This window comes from Meriones unguiculatus, unplaced genomic scaffold, assembly GCF_030254825.1.
Source record: "Meriones unguiculatus strain TT.TT164.6M unplaced genomic scaffold, Bangor_MerUng_6.1 ChrUnknown_unordered_Scaffold_154, whole genome shotgun sequence".
In the NCBI taxonomy this organism is placed as follows: Eukaryota; Metazoa; Chordata; class Mammalia; order Rodentia; family Muridae; genus Meriones; species Meriones unguiculatus.
Window position 1 is genome coordinate 27,505 of NW_026843725.1, and position 13,497 is coordinate 41,001.

Consider the following 13,497-nt stretch of genomic DNA (forward strand, 5'->3'; position numbering starts at 1 on the left):
GTAAACAGTATTCTTTATTTCTCTTAATTCTGTTACAAGATACTGACAAGAATAATACTTTATGTTGGCTCATAACTCCAGGGTATTGGCCATCCTGCTGTGAAAGAAACGGTGGCAAGAGTTCAAAGCACCTGTTCTCATGGCATCTGATATAAGGGAGCAGGAAGGAAGGAATGTATGCTGCTCTGCTCCTCCTTCCCTTTTTCTTCAGTTTGGGACCCCAACCCATGAAATGTTGCAATGATCTCAGTAGAATTTATGGAGAATCTTCCCACCTGACACAAATCTAACCCAATAATCAGTAATGGACTTGTGCAGTCATTTCCATATCAATCCTAAATGACATCAATTGAATACTAGGAAAATTTTCCATGGTGTCCTGTTTGCTTCCCAAAGACACAACTCCTGCCTTGAATTTCTGGGAGGAAATCCTGAGGCCTAAATGAAGCTCACACGACTATTTCAGACTGAGCTATCGAACCACCAGATGGTCATTTTTCATCTCTTTTACATTTTACACAAAGAAATCATCTTGATTGGATTAATTTCAATTGTTTATTTTTTTAAAGATTTATTTACTTTTTGTTTGTTTATTTATACAGTATTCTGCCTGCATGTATGCCTGAATGCCAGAAGAGGGCACCAGATCTCATTATAGATGGTTGTGAGCCACCGTGTGGTTGCTGGGAATTGAACTCAGAACTGTTGGAAAAACAGCCAGTTGTCTTAACCTCTGAGCCATCTCTCCAAGCCTGATTAATGCCAAATTTGCAAAAATAACTTAAGTTTCTGGGATTTGACACAGATGGAGTCAAATGGCTTTAGAGTTGGTCCAGAGTAACTAAAAATGTAGGACTAACACTCAATGCCAATGATTAGTTTAGCAAAGAGATTGTGCCTTCCTTAACTTCTCTAATGGTCATGTTTTCCAAAAAGGTAATTTATTCTCTATTAGACACCTCACCCCATAATGTTTTGGAAGTACACAGAGATAAATAAAATCAAACACAGAAATTGAAAATTACATCAGACTTTAACCTGAATGTACTATTATAAACAGAATGGTGTGCTTGGTGCTCTCTTTAATTGCATGTAGCCTTCCAACCCAATACAAAACTCTGTCAGGAAAAGTCAGTCCTCCAACATGGTAGACTATCAAGCAGCTCTTAAGATTCAATTCAACTCACATCAAAATCCCAACACAATTATTTACAGACCTTGAAAAACAATTCTCAACTTCATATAGAAAAAAACAGGATATCTAAAATAATCCTGTATAATAAAAGAACTTCTGGACCTATCACCATCCCTCATCTCAAGCTGTGCTACAGAGCAATAGTAATAAAAATCGTATGGTATTGGCATAAAAACAGACAAGTTGATGAATGGAATCTAATCAAAGACCCAGAAATAAACTACACATCTACAGACACCCGAGTTTCAACAAATTGTGCTGGTCTAACTGGATGTCTCCATGTACAAGAATGCGAATACATCCATATTTATCAATTTTGTACATTGTCTAACAGTATCTTGTGACTATCTCTCAGTATAACACATCAGGTCAAATAAAGTGTAGAGAATGATAAATGTAAAATTATCCATAACTTTAACACACATTAAATACCAAGAAAGAAAACTAAATAGGGACAGCGTCATTTTTTTTGTAAAATGGCAAAATATCTCTTCTAAGCAGAAACTTTAGTTCCATAATTAACTGAAAATAAGAAAACATCAAGGATTTTTCTCTTGTAAATTGTTCACTCACCCAATGAATTTTCTCTGGCCTCAGCAGTGTTTGATAGTAATGTTAGCTCAGCTCTGGAGTCAGATCCTCAATGTGTGGAGAGGATAGATCTAGCAGGGTCTGGAGCCAGAAGGTTTGGAAACACACTCTGTCTAGTCTGGAGAAGAATGAACCTGGTTAGGCCCTGGAACCTCCTTTTATGGAGGCACTGAAGACCATGCCCACTTCCTCCCCTGGTAGCTTTCAGTAATGCTTCCAATAGGTGAGCTCCAATAGATTGAATCTACACAAACAAATCCCCACAACAAGGTTTCCTGAGTTACTGTTAAGCTGGGTGGAAGCTCACACCTTTAATCCCAGAGTCCTATGAACTGTACTATTGAAGCAGGAAGATTTTTTAGTTCAAGGACTGCCTAAAATGTACAGTAATAACTTTGCTTTTGAAAAAAAGTAATTTTACAATATTTTGCTGTACCTAAATATTTCAGTGTGCTTATATTTTGTTTTTGATCATGTAACAGATGATGATGTCATCAACTTCTGATTCTAGAAAATACCAAAGACTACTTTCTCCAGACATCTTCATTCCCTACTCACTCAACTTTATTTTCTAAAAAAAAAAACTCCATAAATCTCATTCTGTAGAGTGACATTGGAGTTCAAGGTTTTCTAGCTCCCCAGCTGTCTAGAGTTCATGTTGACCAGACAGAGAATTCTGTGTTAATGCTGTAGATGTACAATAGCTAAGAACTTCCGCAACTCAAGCAGGTACTTTTGCCCATGGATGCTGAATATGTATTTTTCATGTTTTTAGCTAAAATAAAATTGCATCACTTTCCCCTTCTCTTCCCTTTTTACAGATCCTTTAAATCACAGAAGCCTTTAAATCCTTTAAAGCCACAAAAGGCTTGGCTAGGGTTTTATGTTTATCCTCACACCTGGAAAGACCTGGGTTTGGGTAGGTCTTTGTACTTCAAATAATTCAATCAAGAAAAATCCCTTGAAAGAAAAATTCCAGCTGGGCAGGTGTGGTGGTACTTGCATATAATCCTAGCACTCAGGGAGGCAGAGGCAGGTGGATCCCTGTGAGTTCAAGGCCAACCTGGTCTACAAAGTGAGTAAGGACAACCAAGACTACATAGAAAAACCTTATCTAAAAACAGGAAAGAAAATAAAAGAAAGAAAAGAAAGAAAGAAAGAAAGAAAGAAAGAAAGAAAGAAAGACATTAAAAAAAAAGATAGATTCCACCCTCATGAGTTTTAGTTAACTCCAGATACAGTCAAGTTGACAAGCAAGAATAGTCATGACAAGGACTGACCACTTTGTAGGAGTGATCAGTTAGAGAGCTCATCGCTGATAGAGGCTAATTCTTTGTCTAAGGATGAGACTTTAATACAATTTTTCACTACCACATCAATATGTCCATTGTTCTGTTCTTGTTTATGCAGCCATTTCTAGAAGTGGCACTTTTACAGCAGAGTTCCTAGCATACTGGCTCTTCCTATCTTCCTCACCATCTTTCACAATATTTCTGGAGCCAATGATGCAAGAGCTAGGATCTAGGTGTATCTGTTGGGCTGGGATTCCCATAATCTGTTGGTTTTTGCAGTCTGTCCAGCTGTGGTATTCCTTGAGTGTCTGCCTGTGTGGCTCTATGTTATTTGTAAATAAGCTTCACTAGGATTTTTAAAATTGGATTTGCAATCTAATGTTTTGTTTACTTTGACAGTAAACCAAATCAAGGATAAGTTAATGTCTCTGCAAGTATGAGATCAAGGAAGCACAGGAGGACCGGCAGGAAAAGAGCATTTATGATTACTTATATGTCATGGCAGTTTTCCACGTTGAGCTGTGTTTAGTATTTAGAAAGCACAAAGGACCATAATGAGTGTGTTAAGATGTAATCCAAGTTCATTGCAAATTTATTTGTCATAGGCAGAATCTGGAAACAACCTAGATGGCCCTCAGCAGGGGAATGCATACAGAAATTATGGCATATTTACACAATGGAATACTATTCAGCTATTAAAAACAAGACAATCATGAAATTTGCAGGCAAATGGATGGAACTATAAAAGATTGTCCTGAGTGAGGTAACTCAGAAACAAAAAGACAGGCATGATATACATCCACTTATAAGCAGATATTAACTGTATAATATAGGATAGCCATACTAAAATCTACAGACCTAAAGAAACTAAACACTAAGGAGGACCCTAGGGAGGATGCTTAAGTCTCATTCAGAATGGCAAACATGACAGACAACAAAAGCATTTGAAGAGAGGAAACAGGATGGGAATCTACTATACAGGGTCCTCTGAAAGAATCCACCCAAATGGGGATCGGAGCAGATGCTGACTCACAGCCAAACTTTGGGCAGAGCACAGAGTCTTATGGAAGAAGAGGGGGGGGGGATATGACATGTAAGGGATAGGAGCCCCACAAGGAGAACAACAAAGCTAAAAAATTCTGAGTCCAGTGTGTGCTGCAGAGACTGATGCACTAATCAAGGACTATGCATGGAGAGGACGTACATGGAACTGATTGGCAGCTCAGTCTCCATGAGGGTACTCAAGTAAGGGGAGCAGGGGCTGCCTCTCTCATGCACTTGGTTGCCTGCTCTTTGATCACTTACACCTGGCAATGTGGCCTTATAAAGTCACAGAGGAAGAGGATCCAGGCAGGCAGTCCTGATGAGACTTGATAAGCTTTGGGCAGATGGTGAAGTAGAACTCCCCCTTTCAGCAAACTAGGGGAAGGGAATAGGGGAGAAAACAGAGAGAGGGTGGGACTGGGGGAAGCTGAGGGAGGGAGCTTCAATCAGAATATATAATGAATAAATTTAAAAAAAATAAAATTAAACAAAAGCTTTAATCCAAGGAGTATGTAAAATGATGAGGAGGAAGGCTTTAAAATTATATGTATTTCACCCGTTAAATCCAGATGATGAAACTGGATTTGTCAGGCTGGTGAAGAGTTGTTCCTAATTGGAGGCAACATAAATCTTACTGATGAAGTCAAGCCATATACTGTCATTGATGTTACCGCTTCTATGTAGCCTCTTCCTAGTAAGTGAATTAAAATCACTATAGTGACGTGAGCTACTAGATAGAAGACCAGGAGATGCAGCCCCTCCCATCCCTTAGGCTGTGTTCTTTGCATCTAAAGTCATACCTAAAGCCTAGAAAGATTTAATCCTAGAAGCCATTTATGGGTGGAAGCCATTTAGAATCTGCCTCTGAGAATTCTAGGGCAAAAAGAAAAAAAGTGACCCATTTGGTTCTTTTATCCAAACTTTTGGTGTGAGAGATAAGTTTTGTGCAGAGCTCCTTTAGCCTCCACTTGGGTGAGCTGAGGCTTAGAGAAAGTGCGTATGGGATGCAGGCTTCCTGAAGTGGAGGTTGATGTGTTTCCTCTTTTGAGAATTCTCTCTGTAGACCTGTTTTCATTTGACTGGGTTAATTGTTTGCATAATGTCCAGTTTTTTTTAATTCCTTAAACATTTTAGATATTAGCAATTAGCTCTTTATAGGATGTGTAGTTGGTAAAAAAAAAAAAAAAAATCTCTGTAGGCTGCCACATTGTTCCAAACAGGCTGTCCTTTGCCAAACAGAAGGTTTTCTGTGTTTGAAGTTCCACTTATTCATTGTTTTTATTGCCTGTCCTATCAGTGTTCTGCTCAGAAATTCCATTCCTGTACCTATGAGTGCAAGGCTATTCCCCACTTTCTCTTGATCATATTCAGTGTATCTATTTGAGGTCTTTGAGGCATTTGGAGTTGAGTTTTGTATAGGGTGATAAATATGACTCTATTTTCACACTTATACAGGCAACCATAGAGTTTGGCCAGCACAATTTGCTGAAGATGCTGTCTTTACTCCAGTCTGTATTTCTAGCTTCTTTATCAAAAATCAGCTGTCTATACATAAGTGGATATATACCTGGGTCCTCAGACTGATTCCATTGATCAATGTGAATGTTTTTGTGCCAATATTGTGCAGTTTTATTTTATTTTTTAATACAAATCAGTAGTTTTCATAAATACACATTTTTATATGCCAAGTCCATTTAAATGCTACAATAATAAAGTCATGAATTTAATGGAGAATTGACTGGAAGTTTGGGAGAGCACAGCTCTTTAATTCCAGCAGTCAGGAGGCAGAGGCAGGTGAATCTCTGAGTTCAAGGCCAGTCTGGTCTACAAACAGAGTTCCAGGACCGTCAGGACTCCACAGAGAAACTATGTCTCAAAAGAAAAAAAAAATGTTTTTCTCAGTGTAGTAATCTGGGCTCTCGTCTGTGGTTTCTTAGAGTTTGTAGAACACTTGTCCTGACCCTTATGGCTTTCAGAGTCTCTGTTGCTATATCGGTCATTATTCATTTGGTCTTGAAGATCTTAAGATAGCCTGAATATAACTCCATTTTGAAATAAAGATCTTGACTGGGAACTGATTTCAGGCACCATGAAATATCACAGAATGTACACCTGGCAGAAAACAAAGTTAACTCTCCTAGCAACAGCCTCCAGGAAATATAATAGAATAAATGCTTCATAGAAAATAGAGACAAACTCCTTGGCAATAATCAATGAGAATTGGTTGAGAATAGGGTGGGAAAATTCTCCCCAATGTTTCAGATGTTCCTTAGAAAAATAGCCATTGTGATTATATGCCTTAGCCATTGTGATTATGTGCCTCAGAAAAGGTCACCCCGCCCTGCTAAACTTCACCCAATTCTGTAACGCCAAGGCTTGTGCCCCCCTGCTTGCTGCCATGGAAACCCCCGGTCCACAGACATTCCCTTTAAAAATCCGGTTCACTCAGAGCTCGGGGTCCCACTTCTCTACTGCTGTGCCAGTGAGACTTGGGTCCCGAGTTCTATCGCTCTTGTAATAAAGCTCTCTTGCAATTGCATCGAGTTGTCTCCTGGTGGTCTCTGAGGGTCCCGTGAACCTGGCATAACAGTCTAGCTTTTTATATGTTACTTGATCTTTATTTTTCTCTTGAAGCTTCTGATTTTATTTGCCCTGTATATTTAGTGTTTTGAGTATAACTTGTCATTGAGAATTTCTTATCTGATCCAGTCTATTTGGTGTTCTGTATGCTTCTTATAGCTGATACTTGTATACAAGTACCTGTACTTGTACTTGATACGCACCTCCTTCTTAAGTTAGGCAAATTTCCCTGTATGAATTTGTTGAAAATATTTTCTATGCCTTTGAGCATTTAACCTGGGTTTCTTCTCCTTTCTCTATTGCTAGTATTATTAAATTTGCTCTTTTCATAGCTTGGCAGTGGTTTCACACGCCTTTAGTCCAAGCACTCAGGGAGCAGAGGCAGGCAGATTTCTGTGAGTTCAAGGACAATCTCATCTACAGGGCAAGTTTCAGGACAGCCAGCGCTACACAGAGAAACTTGGTCTCAAAACACACACACACACACACACACACACACACACACATATATAAATTTTTTATTTATGTCTCTGTTTTTGTTGTTGTTGTTGAAATTTGGTTGTTTGTTTTTTGGCCAAGGATTATCTTTTTTTCTATAGTTTCTTCAATGCCTGAAATTCTCTCTTCCATCTCTTATATTCTGTTCATGCGGTTTGCCTCTGAAATTATCAGGGTTGCTAAATTTTTCATTTCCAGTTTTCTCTCCATTTGAGTCATCTCTATTGATTCTATTTCCACTTTCAGATCTTGAACTGTTTTATTCATTTCCTTTCACTGTTTTCTCTATATTTTCATTGATTTCTCTAACATTTATTAATTCCTCTTAAAGGGCCTCTACAATATTCATAAAGCTATTTTAAGATCTTTGTCCTGTGCTTCAGGTATGTTGCAGTTCTCAGGGCTTACTGTGATAGGGTTGCTGGGCTCTAGGGTAGACATTGTCATACTGGTGTTGGTTGTGATTTTTATTTTATGCTGATATCTAGGCATCTAGGTTTGGGAATGTTCTAATTCTAGGTGCTAATATCTAGTCCTTGTTGGGTGTTTTGTTCCTTGTTTTCTGTTGCTCTGATAGGAGGGTATGGTGACTTTGTGTTGTTTGTTAGGGAGTTCTGGGATTTGGCTAGCTGTGATCACTGGGGGTTCTATGTAAAATGTATTTCTAAGTATTGGGAGCTGAGAAGTAGTAGTGGTGATGTGGGGAGGACTCAGGGGATCCACAAGGGGGAGGAAAGCAGGTTGTTCCACCAGGTTCTAGCCTGTCTCCTGGGAAATGGAGCAAAGAATGGAGAGAGGCCACAAGTAGTATGCCACAGAGCCGAGGATGAGATTGGTGGACTGGATTTGGGGGAGAGAAGGGAGATTGAAGATCCACAGTTAGCCTCCTTGCTTCGTTAGCCTATTTGCTTTTCTGGTAGAGTTGGCTGAAGGGTTCCTAAGGAATGCATGCTGCTGTTTGGAGATTGAAATAATGTGGTAAGTGGGGGGAAGGAAAGTTAGAGCAGAAGATCTGAGTGATCCCTAGAGGTAAGGGCAGAGAGAAAGAGGAGGCCTCAGCAGGTGGTCTGATACAGAGGTGAGGCTGAAACTAGGGGACTGGATTTGGAGGAGAGGAGGGAGAAGTGAAGATCAGCAGTTAGCCTACTGTTTCCCTGGCTAGAATCTCTCAACTCTATTTCTATTTCCTGTTAAAACCCCTCTGTGTTATATATTGCTGAAACACAGTAGCAGTTTTTAAAATGTGGCTATCTGGGCAGATTTTCAAACAGGCTTTAATTTAGTCCTTTGTACAGCCATCCAAAGCAGGAGAAGAAGCAGACAGAGCTTTAACCCAGGGAACACTTGTCTGTGCCAAATTGTAGCTCAAGCTTTCTTTCGTTTTGTTTTTTGTTTTGTTGTGTTTTGTTTTGTTGTGTTTTGTTTTGTTTTGTTTTGGGGGTTTGGGATTTTTGTTGTTGTTTTTTGGTTTTTGGTTTGGTTTGGTTTTTGTTTTCTGAGGCAGGGTTTCTCTGTGTAGCCTTGGCTGTCCTGGACTCATTTTATAGACCAGGCCGGCTTCCAACTCCCAGAGATCCACCTGCCTTCCCTCCCTGAATGTGTAGTTTGACTTTTAAAATTATCCTCCTACAGGTTTTTAAATTATCATTCTACATTTTCTCTCCATTATATTTTAAAATACAGGAGAAACTGAATAAAATATAGTGTTCCTACTAGGACTTCTTCTGACCTCCTCGGGTACCAGACTTGTATGTGGTATATATACATACAAGTATGTGTGTATGCACATGTAATACCAGGATCACGGGACCCTCAGAGACCACCAGGAGATGACTCGATGCAAGAGCAAGGGAGCTTTATCATGAAAGCAATCAAACTTGAGACCCAAGTCTCACTGACACAGCAGTAGAGAAGTTAGACCCTGAGTCCTGAGCGAGCAGGCCTTTTAAAGGGAAAAACTGTAAGCAGGGGGTTTCCATGACAGCAAGCAGGGGAGGTGGGTACATGTTTCCATGAGAGAAAGCAGGGTGTTTCACACCTTGATGTTACAGAATTGGGTAAAAGCCATAAGAGACAGGTGACTGTTTACATAATCACAATTGCCAGGGAGATTGTATCTATTTTTTACTAAACATTTATTCTGTGATATTTCCTGGAGGCCATTGCTTGGAGAACTAACTTTGTTTTCTGGCAGGTGCACATTCTGTGATATTTCCTAGTACATGAGTTCAGCTCCCAGTCAAAATGCCTCCTTATTTCAAAATGGAGTAACCCAGGCTAACTTAAACTCTTCACACACTTACATACATACATACATTTAGGGAAAATACTCACACATAAAATAAAGAAAATATACTTTTTTCTTTCTTTAAAGTTTAATTTATTGAGTAGTTGTTAGTGGACATGTATCTAGGACTCCATAACTAGAGAGTCAGTTACAGAGAGTAACTAGTTCTATATCCTTTGGCATGCATACGTACACCTAGGCAGCTACCAATTTCAACACATGGGAAATTCTTCTTCCAGAACCTGCATTTGTAAGACCTGGGGTCTCACAGCTCAGGAGTTCAAGATCACACACTTCCCAGAAACCCCCACAGACCACGACTCAATGTAAAAGGAAGACATTTAATTTAACCATTGCGCAATGGGGCCACCCCTGCCAGTCAGCAAACTGTGGCACCTGGAGACAAAGGCTTTAGGTTTTTAAAAGAAAAATTACGGGAAATTTGAAGTTGCAGTTTTGGCAATTTAGGATTGGATGAGGAAGCTATAAAGTAAGATAATTGGGTAGTCTTAGGTGCTCAAGCTTGGCCAGTCCTGCCAAGTGTGGATGCAGCTGCAATTGAAGGTGGAGGTGGTTAGCTCATCCTTGAAGATTAGGGGCTGCGGACTTTTGGCTGGAGGTCAGGAGCTACACAGAAGAAGTCTGTGTTGGTTGCTAAGAAACACTATCTCAAAGACAAGGGTCTGGTCCTTCTTTTTGCTGAGTGAACTAAATGGAATAAAATATTGCCATTGATCATAGATATTTGTGGTAATTCAGGGTTAATCCATTCAAAGTACTGTACTATGAATGTATATTTCTACAAAAAACACTTTCTTTAGATTACTGGGTATCGCTGCAAACACTGAAGACATGGGGGGGGGGAGTGTTTTACTTTACTTATGATTGGGTAATAAAAATAAAAACTGGCTAGGAATGGTGACACATACCTGCCGGGAGCCAAAGCTATTTACTGAAGCTAAAGTCAAATAATAAGCCAAGGCTATTTAGTGGAGACAAAGCTATTTACTGAAGCCAAAGCCAAATAGTGAGCAAAGGTCATTTAGTGGAGACCTAAAGCTATTTAGTGAAAGAGTTACCTAGGACCCTAAATCATGGGTGATAGATTTGTGAGGACATCTGTCTCTTAGTTGTAGAGCATCCGTGAGATATCTTAAGAAAACATCCTCACAGTATCTTCAGGTGCAATATTTAAGCTGTGAAAGCACTCTTCCTATCTCCTGCAGCAGTAATTTAACCTTCCCTCTTTTCTTGCCTTCTCCCTATATAAGTTGGGTAAACATTTCTAATAAACGAGGCTTTGATCAGACAAACAGACTTAGCCTTCATTCCTTGCGTCTCTTGTTCTCTACCTCATTCCTTCCACCCCTCTCTTTAGGAACCCCTTGAAGTCCCTCGGGTCGGGACACATACCTTTAATCCTAGACTTGGGAAAAGGAGAAAAGCAGATATGTGAGTTCAAGGTTAGCATGGTCAACATTCAAAGTTTCAAGGTCAGGTTGGTCTGCATAGCAAGATCCAGGGCAGAAAGAGCTACATAATAAAGAGACCCTGGCTCAAAATAACAACAAAAATGCTTAGGTAAATTAAAATTTTATATACGTTAGTAAAAAAACAAGCATGGTATAATTCTATGTTTCATACTCAAAATGATATGAGTTGGCAATGGTATGAATGTGAAATTCCTTTCAAAGGTTGGCGTGCTGACGTGCTGAGTACAACTTGGCCCATGGTGCAGTAATGCTGAAAGGTGAGTGAATCTCTACTAACTATATTGTGATGAGGGGAGGACATAGTGACTGGATCAAGGGGAAATGCCACAAAAGAGATTGTGATAATCTCATAGTTAGTCCCATCAGTTTGTATTGTTTTTAGTGCAATGCCAAAGCACATTTGTTTTCTCTCTTTACTTAGCTTGATCCCTTTGTGACTCTCCAATATATTATAAAACAACCAAGTACATCTACAGTAGATGCTAAAATGATGAAACTACCTGCTCTTGCATTTTTAACCTAAAAGGCTGTCATCAAAATAAATTTAATTTCTTGATAAAAGTTCTAAACATCAAGTGTTTTATTACAGCAACTGAAAATGGCAGAGCACACTAATTTCTCACAGCATTTATCATATTTGCTGCATGTATTGTCTCATCACCATTAAGGGATCCAATTTTGAGAAATCTCTAACATGAAACACCTATTCATTAATCCAGATACTGGGGGGAGAGGGGGACTGGTCACTGCTTCAATAGCAATGTATCAGATCCCTGGAGCTGACTACTACCCAGGAGCTGACACTCAGCAGCTACCAACATCCAGTTAAGTAAACAAGAATGTCTCCAAGCTTAGTCAAATATACCAGCACAGACTGTATCACTACTCAGGCTTCATGTCTGGTGAAGACTCAAATATTTGTTGTTAAAGTTATGTTTAACATTACCTGTGTCCATATGCATAATACATGAATTGGTACATCTCTGTTTATTACAATTTTATATAAAACTGGAATTACTATGAAAATATCTGATGGGCCTGGAGAGATGGTTCTATGGTTAAGAGCATTGTCTGCTCTTCCAAAGGACCGGGTTCAATTCCCAGCACCCACATGGTAGCTCACAACTATCTGTACCACCAATTCCAAGGAATCTGATACATTATTTAAAAAAAATTAACAATTATCTACTTTTTTCTGCAATGAGCTATACCTGCATGATAAAATGCATTCACAAAAAAGATTCATTGTGGGTTTTTCCACACTTGATTCTTCTAGAATTAACCTGGAAATGGAAAATGAAAAGGCAGGCTTCTCTTCTGTATGAAGGTACTGTATGGAGTATAAAAGGCTACTTAACATCTCTCAGAAAGATTCCCTATATTCATAAAGTGACTTGCCAATAATGAACTGTTAGCAATATAATGAGAAGAAATCACAGTCGAGAAGACTAAACATTACAGACATTTATTTCTCACTAATGTACCAGACATATAAAAGAGAAATAAAGGAGAAAGATGTTTTCTTCAAACAAATCTTAAATCCCAGAAAATATCTCTCAACAACTTTTGCAAAGATATCCTTGGGGTAACATGCACCTCACTCTGACATGACACAGAAACTGGAAAAAACTGCCTGCTATTCTTCAGATTGCCAAGTCTAAAAGCACTAGGGTTCATGACCTAAGAGTAGCTCACTTAACTTGTGATGGCAACAAGTGGAGGCTGATTTCTAACGATGTTCTTCCACACTGTAAGACTTCCCTTAGACTGTGCTGTCTGATCCCTGCTGAGGTGTGATAGGTAGTTAATAGGTTTTCAACATTAGAAGCTTTCTTTTCTCAAGTGAGTTCTCTGATGCATGCTTGGGGAAACTGCTAGCAGAATGTTGCCACAACGACCCCATTCACAGAGATTCTCCTCACAGGATGATCTCATATTTAACAAGGTGTGACTTCCAGGCAGTTTTCTAATGATTATATTTCTTAAAGAGGTTTTTCCCATGTCGACTTTCTCATGAATATTAAGGCATGAATGAGGTCAAAATGATCTCCAACATTAATCATATTCACAATTTGTTTCTAAATTATGTTATAGAAGTATTTTCCACATTCATGGCATTGATATTCTCTTCAATATGAGTTATCTCAGCTATATCAAAGAAAACACATGGTTACAACTCTTATATTCTTGAGATTCATGTTTCTCCTACATAAATACTTAGAAACACACCAAGTTTTGACCTCTAGTAAAACATTTTTCCACATGTATTACATTTATAAAAATTCTCTTCTGTGTGACTTTCCTTACAACTGCTTAAGTGCAAGTTCTGGTGAAACTTCCTTTATATTCATTCAATAATTCCTAAACTTTCTCACCCCGGGTGTGTTCTCTCCTGTAAACTGAGATTTGTTTTATAGAAAGAAAACCTATACTACTCATCCTTAAGTGGATTCTTGGAGTACATGGTTTATTCTGAGGCTTAAATGTCAGGCAAATATCTTTCTGTACCCATTATCA